Here is a 14,726-nt window from a genome sequence, read left to right as displayed (position 1 = left end):
TGCCAGAGGTCGAAAAAGACAAGACGTGATTTCTGGCTCGTGTCCAAATGGCTGGAGCTTTAAAAGGCTATGTTAAATCTTGCTTGGTTATCCTAACAACTCTCAATTAAGACTTCAATCAGTCAATCAATCAATCAATCAATCAATCAATCTACTACCAGTCAACACAGATTTGTTGAGCACTTTGCAGAGTGCCTACCCCTAAACTACAGAATTCAAAAGATGACCACCATAGTAGACCTGATCTTTGGGTTCTCAAAGAGATGACAAATTTACTGGTTTGTTTATGGGGGAAAAGTAATAATTGAAGCAGGACCTGAGGGTTACATGATACTTAGTCTTGGGAGGTAGAAGAGGTTCTAGTAGGACAAGGAATGACTGTCCTAAAGGCCAAGCAGAATTAACCTATTTAAAATAAGCATCTAGTATACTACCAGTCACATAACTTTTTGCCTGAGGAGAGACCTAAACTGAGCAATAGATAGGAATGGACACTTTGAAACTGTGGCCATGTGCTGACTTGTATGTTATCAAGTTACCGGAGGTTAGTGATAATGTATACTACCGAAGAAAAGAAGCAGAAGTAGTAGGAATCAGAGGTAGTGTCTACACTTCAAATGTAGAAGATGGGGATGTTTAGTTTTGGATCTTCTGACACTGTTTATGGGTCCATCAAGTTAGGTAGCCTAGTAGTTAGGTGGGGACAAAGAGAAAGGGGTTTGTTTATATTTGTTTACTCAGGGGTCTAATCAGTTAAAATAACAGGTCATTCTGTTAGGAATACTATGGTCAACACACAATTTACTAATCTATTGATTGTTGTGTAAATTAGTTAATTGCCAGACAGTCTTATGCCCCAAAGACACGGGAAACTGGCCTGCTTTGTGATTTAATGAGCTTCCCTAGCTTTGTCTTGTTATCGTCTCCAATCTGCGGGATGCCCAGTCAGTGGAGGTGTTGCTAGCTGGAGTTCCTTTTATATAAACAGAACTTTCAAGGGATGAGAAAATGGGGGAAAAAATCAAACAAAAAATAGAAGAAACTGTCAAAATGCCAAACCTCAGATGGACATGATAAAATGGATTGAGGCTGCTAAAAAACCATCAGTTTACTTCGCCAAGATGTTTAATGATTGTTTTCTGTCTATGTAAAACAAAATGTGGTGGCTTGGTGAGGGAAACCTCAAACCACTGGAGTTTCAAGTTTCTGCTCCATTTTCATTGTTAAAAGTGTTATCCTCTCTGCCTGGCATGGTATTATTAATCTGTGAATATCATTGTTTATGTTTCTACAATAGTAACGGTTCTTAAATATGGCCTTTAAAAATATTGTTAAACTTCTATGTGATTTCATTGTCTTAAGTGGTATCCTTACCACCCTTAAATGGAGAGGAGATAGGGATTCATTTCACAACCTCTTTTGCTGTAAATCTGGCTAGAAAACATTACTTTGTCATTGAAACTTTTACAAATTTGGAGTGGTTAATGATAGCACTAATGTCCTTTATGGACATTCCTTAATGGAATGCTTTGGAAAGATTCAATTTATGTGCCAATTTGAGGACCAGTATCTCTTCTGTTTCCCATACTCCATAGACTGACTTTCTAGATCATTACTACTATTGTGCAGCATCATCTGCTTTTCTGCATCTTAAGAAACTAAATTCAGGACTTTGTAGAGATGCTTGTACTGTGGAAGTTAGTCTAAATCCACATCCCATCTCTTTGTAGATGGAATGACACTGGTTGGCTGTAAGGTTAATGGGCATGTAGGTTCTTTAATTTGCCTCTTCTCTCTGACCAGGTGAAATAACTTGTAATTTCTATTTAAAATCCATCCAAATACCTAGCTGCTGGGAAGCCTTTTTTTATGGGAAAGATTGCTTGAGTGCTTGGCTTTTACAAGAGCTAGCTTGCTGACGGCTCTGCTGTAGGAGCTGGGATGGGAGGGTAACTCTCCTTCTCTGGACGTAAAGGGCTCGATATGTAATTTTCATGTTTTCTCCATGCCCTCAGTTTGAGAAATGTGCAGTGTTCTGAGGCCTGCTCAGGCCCTGTACATGCTGTATCTGCTCAAGGAAAGTTTGGCTCTTAGTCCTTTTCAGCTACAATAGGGTTTGAGTTACAGACTTTCCCTTTCCAGCACCTAATAAAAGCCAAAGGAATCAAGGACCAGGGGGTTAATGGCCACTGCTAAATCCCAGGTGAGGCGCTTCTATCTCTAGCTCCCTAGGCTGGAGCCCTAATTTAAGGCTGAAGTTTAGTTTAAGCCTGTAAGTGATGGTGATCTGGAACAGGCCCTTGACAATCAAGTTTTGCCCTACACTGGCTCTTCTCTTCCCCTTTTCTTTTGCCTCTCTCTTTTCTCTTCTCCCCATCTTTTTCCTCCTGTTCTAGAATGGAGCTTCCTTCTTGAGGAACAACTACAATAGTGTAGTTGCCTCCTTAAATGGTTTTCCACCCTTTGATCATTGCACCCACTTGAAATTATTTAATACTTTCCCACTGCCTGTAGGACAGAGGCCAAATTACTTTTGCCGGGTATTACAGATCGTTCTTCTTCAGACTCTGGTCTTACTTTTTATTTCTAGTATTCTCACTAGGTTCCAGGTTTTCAGGCAGAATGGTATCGTCTCTGTTCTTAAGTTCCTCACTGGGAAATTCTGCCATTTGTCACCCCCATCCTGATATCTCTTCCACTGCAGTCCTCTGCTTGCACACTTCTTTGCCTTTGCCTGTTAGATCTAACCACTGCAAAGCACCAGCTCTGTGTCTCCAGGGCATCGCCCCAGACTGCTTCTGGTGGAAATGACCAACTTCCCCAAGCAGCTGTGGTGAACCTCAAGTTCACATATTAGCTACAGATGGTAGGAAGACATGAAAATAATGGTGGTGAGGGAAGTTAAGAAGGACCCCTCCAGTGCAGCTTAAGGTGTGAAGAGGGATGGCAGTGGTGGAGGAAGGGGGTGTCTCCTGGCTGCCTGGCTTGTCTATGGAAGCTGTGGTCCCAAGGTTGGCATTCGGGAGTGATGATTATAACATTCATCATGCTGTTGGGCAGTGTTGCTGTGAGACTCCTAACACAACAGCCATTCCACTTGTTACTCTGTATTCAGAATGGATAGAGTAATTTTTGTGCTTGATTCAAGTACTTTATTCCTTCAGCTGAAATGTGATGCCTTTAAATCAGTGCGTGTGTGCGTGCGTGTGTGTGTGTATGTGTGTGTGTATGTGTATGTGTGTTTTCACTTTTGCTTAGACAAGCCCTAACGTGTTCTATTTCACTGGCCTTAAGTTGTGAGTCACTGTCTGGTATTTATACATAATGCCTTAAGTGTCTTCGTTATTTGACCATGACATTCCTTTTCTTACTGTTTCACTCAAAGCTGAGAATACCAAGAAAGGAAAGAAGGAGCTGACTTCCTCTCCTCTCCTCCTTTAATGTCATTGGTTCTTGTCTGTGTGACAGCCAGGTTATCTTAGGGCACTACGGGGACAGGTTAAGAAGCAGTGTTAAAATTCACAGGGACAGCACAGCAACAGCATTAGTGCTTAGCCGGCTACTGACCAGTCTACTGCTGCAGAGTGTGTTCTGCTTGCTCGGAACTTTCAGAACTGGACTGTCAAGGGACCCCAAGAAGTGTGTATCCCTGTCAGAATCTGTTGTAAGTATGAAAGAAGTACAAGTAATTAGAGCATTCTTTACTAGGAAATAATTTGATATTTGCATACATTTGTGGGAGATTTGAAAAATATTACCATGCTCCTTATTTCTAAATTTTCTTGGAAGCTTGTTTCTAAGGGTGTGAGAATGGTAAACCCTGTCTGGGGACACCTTAGTTATCAAAGAGACAGAGCCTCGGATAGGAAAGACGTTGCTGTTAGCATGGTCATTTAGAGGCCAGACAGCCAGTAAATCATTTGAGAAGGAATTAAAGGTTCAAAGGGCAGGAGAGAATTCTTTGGGTGACCTCATAGGTGCTTGAAAAATCAAAGGGCTAGCTGATGTGCTTTTATGTATTGAAGGCTGGTTTGAAAGGGCAAGAGAATGGAAATTCACAATAGGAAATTGGCATTGCAGTTTTTATGTGCTTGGGAGCCTTAACTCTGGGCTGGAGATGATCAAAGTTGCCATTAAGTAAGTATCTTTTGTGTTCTTGAAATTATGCATGGATATTCATTATAATGTCATCACCGTCATAAATTAAGTCATACTGCTCCTATTTCACAGATGAAAAAAGTGAGGTCCAGAGAGGCAAAGCATTGTTCTTAAGATAAAGCAGATTAGAGTTAGAATCTGAACCCACATTTAACTGACTCCAAATCCCATGCTTGTCTCATTCATTATACCTTACAGTTTTGTTTCAGAGATCCCATTTTTATACTTCATATTCTCTTTCTAATCCCACTGTTTACTACGCTGTGACTCTGTTGTTGTTAGCATCTTAACATTAGACAAAGCTGAGTCTCACAGACCATTTTAAAGCTTTCCTGGGAAGGTCATTTAAAACACAGATTAGACACTCAGGAAAACAAGTGCAGTTCATGAGAGGTACTTAGTAATGTCCCTATTCTAAGATACAGACATGGAGGCAGAAAGGTTTAATTAACTTGCCAAAATTCACCCAATCAGTAACTGGCAGAGTTAGTATTCAAAACTTGATTTATCTGTTTTGAGAGTTCCTGTTCTTCCCAGTGCTCCCGCTGTTTCTCAAACAAACACTGGGTTTGGCCCTCTTGATCCCTACAGATCTATCCTTTTTGCCAACAGATATGAACTGAAAGATCACCGATTCCTCCCTGCCTTCGCTTCCTTCCTCCACATTCCCTGTCTTCTTCCTGGGGCAGTTTATGTGTTTAAATTTTTGTCTTGGAGGAGTGGTAAATGTTCATGGACCAAAAATTCAAAAATATAAACAGATGCATCTCACTTCATCCCTATCCCTAAACCACCTACGTTTTCTTCCCAGAGTCAACTGCTGTTACCAACCAGTTCCTTATGTACCTTGTGTGGGCTCATATACATATGTGTGTGTTCAGCGGGTCTATTTTCTTCTTGCCTGTGTCCTTCCTGTTCCTCTCCAATGTGACTTTAACTGCTGTCTACTTGAAGGCCAAATTTACTATGATTTCTTCTGTCTTCAATGTTCTTTCTCCACATGGCTTGAAAGTTGCTTACTATGAAAAGGCAAAGAATTATTTCCTGATCATTTTAATCTCCTACATCTCTAGTTTTATTTCTCCAGCTGAATTTATTTTTATTGTACCTTTTTTTGACTATCTCTATATATACACAGGCAAATGTGAATATTTTTTATTTTGCTTCTTACACAAAAGGTGGCATAGTGAAACAGTCTTCTGGGCCTTTTGTTTTTCTATCCTGGAGGTCTTTCTTTATCAGTATACAGAGGGCTACCTCCGTTTAAAAACAGTGATAATCTGTAATTATTTAACCAACCCTTAATTTCTTTTACCGTTGGCATTGTTTCCACTGTACTATTTTGGCTTGATTGTCCCCCAAATCCTGTTGTCAGCTGGTTTCTGTGGCCCTGAGTAGCCTTGTTTCTCTACCCGCTCACTGTTTTCACATTACTCCCTATGAATCAAGAATCTGAGTTTAGTCCCTGCATGCTGTCTCTGACTCTCTGCACCCCCCATCCATCCTAAAGTTACCATGAATTAAAGTTTATACTTTTTAAATCACTTGTCTTTCACTCAAGAAAGAGCAGTAAAAAAAAAAATCTTATGACTCCCAAATCCCTAGTGTTCACCTTTTCAACTATCTGGTGGACAACGTTTACTTGAATATTATTTCTTTTTTTCCCCTGTAAGCCTCAATCTGTCGAAAACGGAACGTGTTATCGTCTCCTTACAAAACTGCCTTAGTCCTTGGCCTCTTCCCCTCCCACTCAGTTAGATTGAAATCTTGGAGTCACCACTTACTCATCCCTATATCAGGTTAATTATCACATCCTGTCAAGTCTTTCTTCCTTCAAAATAGCCCTTTCAGCTCTCGCTCCTCCCACCCTCCCTCAAGCCCTTGTTACTTTATGTCTGGATTTTTGGACTGCTGGCTGGTTTCCCTGTTTCTAGGCTCACCCCTTTTTAATGTATCCTATAAGTCACTTCCCGTATTTGAGAACTGTAGTGACCCTTGTCTGGACAGCAGGGAAGCTGGACTCAGTGGTTGGTCTCTGCAGTTCTTAGCTCTGACCTTCAGAACTTGTTGAAATAGTGTATCTCAGCCTCCCGCTCCTACCACTCCCAATGTTGTCCCTTTTCTCTTCCATGCTTCTTGTGATTCCAGGCTCCCAGCAGCGCCTTGCACACCACTTCTCGCCACATTCCTCCTAGAATCGTTACCTAAACCACCTCACGTGGAGAAGTCTTAGAGGAAGGCCAGACACTGAGCAACACTGACCCCTGCCTGAGCACCATTTCTAGCACTCGGAATTTGCTGGCCTGTGTCCCTCTTGCTCCTCCCACTAATGAGCAGCACTCTCCACCAAGCCAGGCCTTTGGATTGTCCCATAGTATACACCTTCTACTACAAACTGGCACCTATTGATCTGCCTTCACAATATTCAATTATTATTTCCCATAGTCATTGCTAGCTATTGCTAGCCCCAAATGTGACAACACACAATTCCCTGAACAGGCCGAATGCTTTGCTCATCATAGTATCTCAAATACATTGCTAATCCAGCCTACCTACCTAAATTCACCCTAATTTGAGGGCCATCACAAAGAATACTTCTTGTATTCTATGTACCATCATTTGACTCTGTCTTCCACTCAGTCCTGCAGGCTTTCCCTACTTTTCCTCAGATGCTCACCATGTTCTTTCTCAGTACTTTTTCTGTTTATTAAATGATGTTTTTTATGGGGCCAGGGGTGGAACCCAGGGCCTATATCCCCAGAGCTAAATGAGGAACAACATAAAAAGGAAATGTTTTATTACATTGTTTATCTGCAGTCTGATCTTTTCTCTTCCTTAACATTTATTATTATGCTTTACAGAAACTGATAAAAAAAAATTTGTGCTTTTGAAAGTATAGATGTGTCTTTACTTAATCTACAGACTAGATTTTCTGTGTGTTGAGAGGAGGAAAGACAGAGACAGAGATAGAGACAGAGATAGGCCGACAGACAGGGATGTGTGATGTGGTGTGGTGGTATCTTTTGGAGAAGAAAACTTAGTCTTTTAAGCTAAAGAAAAACCCTTTAGGGTTCTGGATCCTACAGAACTTCTTCCTCTCCCTTGTCAGCCCTTGTCTCATCCCTTGTCTCTTCCCACTTCCATCTTTCTCTCCCACACACGCATGATTTCATTGTGACTGTGGCTTCCCGTGTGTATTTTATAAATGGCTTCTATCTGAAGTTGGCCAGTCTCTTCGGTTGAAGGAGATATGCTTATCTAGTATATTAAACAAAAACATGATTTACTACCTAGACAGACAGGCCAATTCAATGGGTAACAGAACGTTCTCTAAAGGACCGTGATACTACTGTTAATTCCCTGTGTGTACCAATTTAATTGCATTTCAGAAGTCAATAAATATTTAAGTAGTTCCAGTTGCCACATTCCAGTTCACTAAGTATTAACTATAAATCACTAGTGAGTGCTTAAAATTTTCTTTTGATGGATTGGCTGGTATTTTACATGAATATAAGTAACACACCTAAAGGTTTCTAGTTTGGTCCTGTAAAGTAAAATTGTACTCTTGAGTTCTCTCTCTGGCCTCATGTTTATGTCAACCCCCCCACCCTGTACAATTTTCACAGGGCCCCCTTTTCTTTTCCCTGTACATATTTCATCAGACTCTTTAAGGGACTGGTTGTGATTATTACTGAGCCATATGGGAACCACACATTTTAGTTTTTCCTCTACTGTCTGGAGTAAAAAAGCTCAAAGATTATTTTTTAACTATTGAAAGGCTTAGGATCAGGGAGCCCCATCTTAGTTTCATCATCCAAGAAAGCCAAACTTGGTAACCCTCTTCTCTATTTTCATTCAGCTGACACCTAAATCTGTTTCTCCAAATGGCTGATACTAGTTACTGAGGTATATATTAGTATGCAGCTTTTATGACCTGGTGTGTTTTTAACTAAAAATGTTCTGTATTAGAAGGATCTGGGAGTCATTATAAGTAGTTGCCTCTTCAAAACTGGATTGTGCCTTCTAGGTAACATTTGAGTACAAAATAAGGACACTGATGTTTTTTAATCTTTCAATTCAGAAAGTATATTTGTGATAATCAGCTTTCATAATACATGCATGGGAAAATCAAATTACAGAGAGCAAATGTTTATTTGGGTCACAGTTTTAGGATTTCCATCCATATTCGTTGGTCCTGTTGCTTTAGACCAATGGTGACACACTACAGAGGTAGCTCTTGGTGGATAAAACCCATTTATCTCATGGCCAGGATATGTGTGTGTGTGTGTGTGTGTGTGTGTGTGTGTGTGTGTGTGTGTTACCTGAATGTATAAGAGGAAGAGAAGGAGGTGAGGGGAGAAGAATGAAGGAGGGAAGGAAAGAGATCAGTCCCACAACCCTCTTTTGACATCCCTTCAATGATACAAGGACCTCCCACCAGACCCTAACTCTTAAAGTTTTCACCACCTTCTAATAGCACCAAACCAGGGAATAGTTCTTTAATACATAAGCCTTTGGGGGACACTTAAGATCCAAACCATGGCAATATTCCTATGTCTTGTTAAAATTTTACATTCATCTAACTTTTTATTGTAATGAGAACATTTAAGATCTATACTTGGAACAAATTGAAGTGGAAAATATATAAACAGCAGGAACCATGTATAGTGGATCTCTAGAAAGGTATTTATTTTTGTTTTTTTTCTTTTTGGTTTTTGGTTTTTCAAGACAGGGTTTCTCTGTGTAGCCCTGGCTGTTCTGGAACTTGTTCTGTACACCTGGCTGGCCTCGAACTCACAGAGATCCACCTGTCTGCCTCCTGAGTGCTGGGATTAAAGGCGTGTGCCACCATTGCCCAGCTATAGAAAAGTATTTATCTTATATAGGCACAATGTTGTGCCTGTGGAACAGAAGCTTCTCATTTCCATCCCTTTCCCTGGTATCCACCATTCTATAATTCTGGCTATTTTAGATATCTCATGTAAATGCAATCATGCAATATTTCCCCTTCTGTGACTGGATTATTATTTCATTTAGCTTAAGGTCTTCCATATTCACCTATGTCAATTTCTTTCAGAATAACATTCCATGCTGTAATATATCAAATTTTCCTTATTTATATACCCACTGATGAGCATTTACATTGTTTCTGAGTCTTGTTTATTGTGAATAGTGCTATAATGAACATGGGAAGGCAAGTATCTCTTCAAGATCCTGGTTTCAGTTCTTCTAAATTAACAGCTGAAAGTTGGATTTCTGCATCATATGTAGTCATGGTCTATGATATACCACCATGTTGTATTCCCTTTTGTATTCTCTCCAAGAGTGTACAAGTGTTCAGGTTTCTCTACGTTCTCACCAGTGCCTACTTTTAATTTTTTTTTTACTATGATTAGTCATCCCCTCCATGTTTTCATAATGCTTGTATGTCTTCTTTGGAGAAATGTCTACTCATATTCTTAGCCTGGGTTGTTTTTTAAATAAGAAAAGTTTTTGCTAGTTGCTCAGGCTGGCCTGGAACTTTACTATGCATCCCAGTTTGAGCCATTTCAAATAAAGCTATTTGCTGTTAAGTTCCTTATGTATTTTGGATCGTGTAACAGAGAAATCATTTGCACATATTCTTACCCATTCTTCTTGCTGCTCTTTCATTCTGTTTCTTTTGTTATGCAAAAGATTTATAGTTTTTATGCCTCATTTGATAGAAGAGACTGTCGTTTCTCCAATTTCTCCAATGTGTCTTCTTGATAACATTGTCAAAAGTCACTGTGTTTGTTTTTGGGCTTCTAAATATTGGTTCATCTCTGTGCATGTCTGCTTTTATGCCACTGTCATAGTACCATAACTACTGTTTTGTAGCATAACTTGAAACTGAGATATATGATGCTACCAGCTTTTCTTTTCTTTTCTCATTTTTATTAGCATATTGTACACAATGATGGACTTCATAATAACATTTTCATTCAGGCATATCGTGTTTCACTTAACTATCTCCAGATTCATCTATTTTCCTACAAATTATATGATTTTGTCTTATTTGTAGCTGAATAAAGTTACATTGGATATATATGCCACATTTTCTTAATCCATTTATCTGTTGATGGCCATCGAGGATGATTCTATAATTTGACTGTTATGAATAGTGCCACAGTAAGTGTGTGTTTTCTTTTTCTTTCTCAAGTTTTTTCTTTTCTTTTCTTTCTTTCTTTCTTTCTTTCTTTCTTTCTTTCTTTCTTTCTTTCTTTCTTTCTTTCTTTCTTTCTTTGTATTCAGGGCCCTGGGTGAGTCATTATGAATTTTATATATTTTTCTATTTCTGTAAAATGTGTTATTAAACTTTAACAGGGATTGCAGTCCCTTGCTTTGGTAGTGTATTAGTTAGTGTTCTACAAGTTAGGGTCATTTGGGAAGAGAAAACAGCTGAAAAAAATGGCTCCCTCAGATTGGCCTGTGGGGCATTTTCTTGAATGATTATTGATGTGAGAAAGCCCAGCTCTCATGTTACTATTAAGCTGGTGGTCCTGGGTTCTAGAAGAAAGCAGGCTGAGCAAGCCACAAGGAGCAAGACCGTAAGCAGCACCCCCCCACCCCCACCCCCACCCCCACCCCCGTGGCCTCTGCAGCTCCTATTTCTGGGTTCCTGCCCTGACTTCCTTTGATAATGGATTGTGATTGGCACTGTAAACTGTAAGCTGAATTAAAATAGACCCTTTCGTCCCTAAGTTGCTTTTGGTCATGGTAGTTAAAACAGTTATAGAAAACAAACTAGAGAAGGTAGTGTAGGCATTTTGACATTAAATCTTCTGTACATGAGCACAAAATGCTTTAACAGAGTGCTTTTTTACTTGTAGCTTCTTTCATCAATATTTTGTTGTCTTTAGTGTGTAAATCTCATTTATTTATTTGGTTTTTTGAGATAGGGTTTCTTTGTAGCCCTGGCTGTCCTGGAACTCACTCTTTAGACCAGGCTGGCCTTGAATTTAAAGATCCGCCTGCCTCTGCCCTCCCGAGTGCTGGGATTAAAGGCGTGTACCACTGCCGGGCATAAATCTCACTTTCTTATCTGTATTTTGTCTTTAAATATTTTGTTCTTGACATCAGCACAAATTGACTTACTTCCCTTTTCCTGAATTTCATTGTTAGTATGTAGAAAGAGTACTCATTTGGTAGGTTGAATTTTATTTGATTTTTTTGAGACAAGGTATCACTGTGTACTACAGGCTGGCCTGAACTCACTGTGTATCCATCCTTATGTCTCAGCTTCCCAAGTGCTGAGATTACGGGCATGTGCCTCCATGCCCAGATCAATTTTAATTTTATATCTTGTAACTTTACAGAGTTCATTTTTTCCTATTATTTCTCTATATGTTTGTGTAGTAGTAGTTAGAAATTTCTACATACAAGATCTCATGTTATCTGCAAACAGAGATGATTTTACTTGCTTCTTTCAAATTTTCTTTTTCTCACCTGGTAATCTAATACAGGATGTCTACTGCTCTATTAACTAGGAGTGGTAGGAACAGACAGCCTTGCCTTCCAGGAAAAGCTTTCCCTATTTTCCCATTAAGAATGATGTTAGTTGTGGACTTACAAGGATTTAATTTTGCCAAAATAATTTCCTTCTATTTCTAGTTTCTTGAGAGATTTACTGATGAAAGTCCAATTTTGCAGGTATTGACATCATAAAATAATTAGTATACCTCATTCTGTTAATGTGCATGATGTTTATTGATTTGTATATTTTGAGTCATCCTTTTATCATAGGGATAAATCCCATTTGGTCATGGTGTATCATTCTTTTAATGTGCTATCAATTTGTATTTGATGATTTTTTGTTGTTGTTGAGAATTTTTTTTACATCTATATTAACTGGGGATATTGCCTTATGTTTTGATATTTATTTTATATTATCATTGTTTGGTTAGCATCAAGAACTTTGATCTCATGAATTGAATTTGTAATTGTTCCTTCCTTTTCAGTTTTGGGCAAGAGTTTCAGAAGGATCAATGTCAATTCCTTAAATGTATGGTAGAATTTACCAGTAGATCCATTTGGCCCTGGGCTTTTTCATGGTTTAGGTTTGTGATTATTTCTAAATACTAAAAATTTTCTTCTTTGAGGGCCTAGAGAGATTGCTCAGTGGTTAAGGATGCTTGTTACTCTTACAGAGGACCTGGCTTTGGTTCCCAGTCCCCACATGGCAGCTAACAACTGTCTGTAACTCCAGTTCCAGAAGATCTATTGCCCTCTTCTGGTCTTCATGGTGAATAGACACACATGCAAGTGAAACACGTAAACTTAACAAATGAATAATTCTTAAGAATAATTTCTTCTTTCACTCATTTGTTCAAGAATGTACATCTTTTCCACATTTGTAAATTTTCAGTTATGGTTCTGCGATTAATTTCAAGTTTGAACACATTGTGGTTGAAAACATAATTAATGTGATTTTAATCTTCTTCGATTAATTAAAATTCCCTTTGTGACCTGGAATGTAGTCTATCCTGGAGAATGTTCTAATGGGCACTTGAGAAGAATATGTATTCTACTGAGCTGAGTGGAATGATTTTAGGTCCATTAGGTCCCTCCAGTCTGTAGTATTGGTCAAGTCTACTATTTCCATCTTGAGCATCTATGTGAACATTCTGTCCATGAGTAAGAGTAGGTTATTGACCCTTCATACTATTACAGTATTGTTACCTCTTTCTCTATTTGTGGCCAGTTTTATGCATACATATTATCACTAAATCATCCCAGTTAATTGACCCCCTTTTTATATATCCTGACAGTTTGGGGCCTAAAGTCTCTTTTATTTGTTGTAAGTATAATCATTTCTGAATCATCTTTTTCTGTCTCGTCATTTTCAAATCATGCACTTTCTTAAATCTATACCAAATCTTTTGTAGATGGCTTATGTAGGTAGCCCTCTACATATATAGGTCTGACACCCACAGATTCCACCAAGCAAGGCTTGAAAATATTCACAACAAAACAATTTTAATTTGAACTGAATATATTTTGGCTTCATTTTTTGTCATTATTCCTAATCACCATTTAACAAATTCTGTATTTACATAGCATTTATATCAATTACCCATTATAAGCAATCTAGAAATGATGTATAGTGAGGCTGTGCATAATATTGTGTTTTAGCATTAGTGAGCATCTGTAGATTTTGATATATATGTATGTATGTGTAGGGGAGGGGCATGTCCTGGAATAGAGCCCCTGTGGCCATCAAGGGATTACTCTAGGTAAATCTTGCTTTCTTATCCTTTCAGCCATTCCTTATTTTTTGATTGGGAAATAAGTGATTTCTATTTTGAGTACTTTTTGGTAGGAAATGATGTAGTAGTGCTATTTCTTGTTCATGACATTCATTCCATCTTACAGATTGTTTGTTCCTATTTTTTGGTTTTGTTGTCTATTTTCCTTTTGATGACCTCCCCTATATTTTGTTTGTTACTTTTTTGGTATTAATGGGTATAAATGTTTTTATTTTTCCTTTTGTTCATATTCTATAAGTATGTTCTTTGTGGTTGACATAGGTTTATATAAATTATAATGCAGTTATAACCTATATAAGATAATAACAACTTAGTTGAATCACATGTAAAAACTACAGCTTTACTCTCATAATTTATGATATTGATGCCATAATTTATATATATATATAATATTTCATAATATTACATGTGCTCTCTATTGTACATTGTCTCTTTCTGTTTGAATATTTATCTTCATCAATGAGTTTTGTATGCTTTTGTATTCCTGCTTGTTTTTCTTGCATTTCATCTACTCTTTTTACATTTAAGGCATATCTTTTAATAATCTACAGTCATTCATATCCATTTTCTCACCCACTTCCCTTCCTCCCTTTCTTTCTCCATTCCTGTTTCTTCCTCTCCTTTATTGCCTTTATTTTACCAGGTACAGTATTCTTCCATGGCAGGTTTCTTTTATCATTCTATACTTTGAATCTGTATGGTCACTTTCCTTTTTGACCTGTAAAATCTTTCCTGTGAAGTCTACTGATAATCTAATGGAAGTTGCCATATGTAGTAAGACACATTTTTTTCTTTCATTGCTTTCAAAATTCTATTTTCTTTGAACAATAACTGAACTGTGTCTTGAGGAGGATTTCTTCACATTTATCCTATCTGCTGTTCATTGACTCCAGATATGAATTTCTTTTTCTACATCTGGGAAGTTATGGATCATTACTACTTAATAAGTTTTTGGGAAACCTTTCCCTCTTCTCCTCTTGCAACTCCTGTAATGCATACATTGGTCTCATTAATGGTGCGCCATGGGTATCTTAATTTCTCTTGGCTCTTTCTCTTTTCCTTTTGCTTCCCTAGTGGGATAAGATGGGATAATTAATTTGAGTTTAGTAATTATTTTTCTGATTGATCTAGTCTATTAAGTTTTCTAGTGAATCTTCCAGTTTAGTTCCCACTCTTTAGTCCCAAGATTTCTGCTTATTTTTTCCTATTTCTTTGTTGAAAGTGTTACTTTGTATATGAATTCTTCTCCTGACTTCCTCCAGTATCTTTTTGCTGGCTATT

The sequence above is a fragment of the Peromyscus eremicus genome, chromosome X, assembly GCF_949786415.1.
Source record: "Peromyscus eremicus chromosome X, PerEre_H2_v1, whole genome shotgun sequence".
Lineage (NCBI taxonomy): Eukaryota > Metazoa > Chordata > Mammalia > Rodentia > Cricetidae > Peromyscus > Peromyscus eremicus.
The sequence above is the reverse complement of the archived record's forward strand: the minus strand, read 5'-3'. Positions refer to the sequence as shown.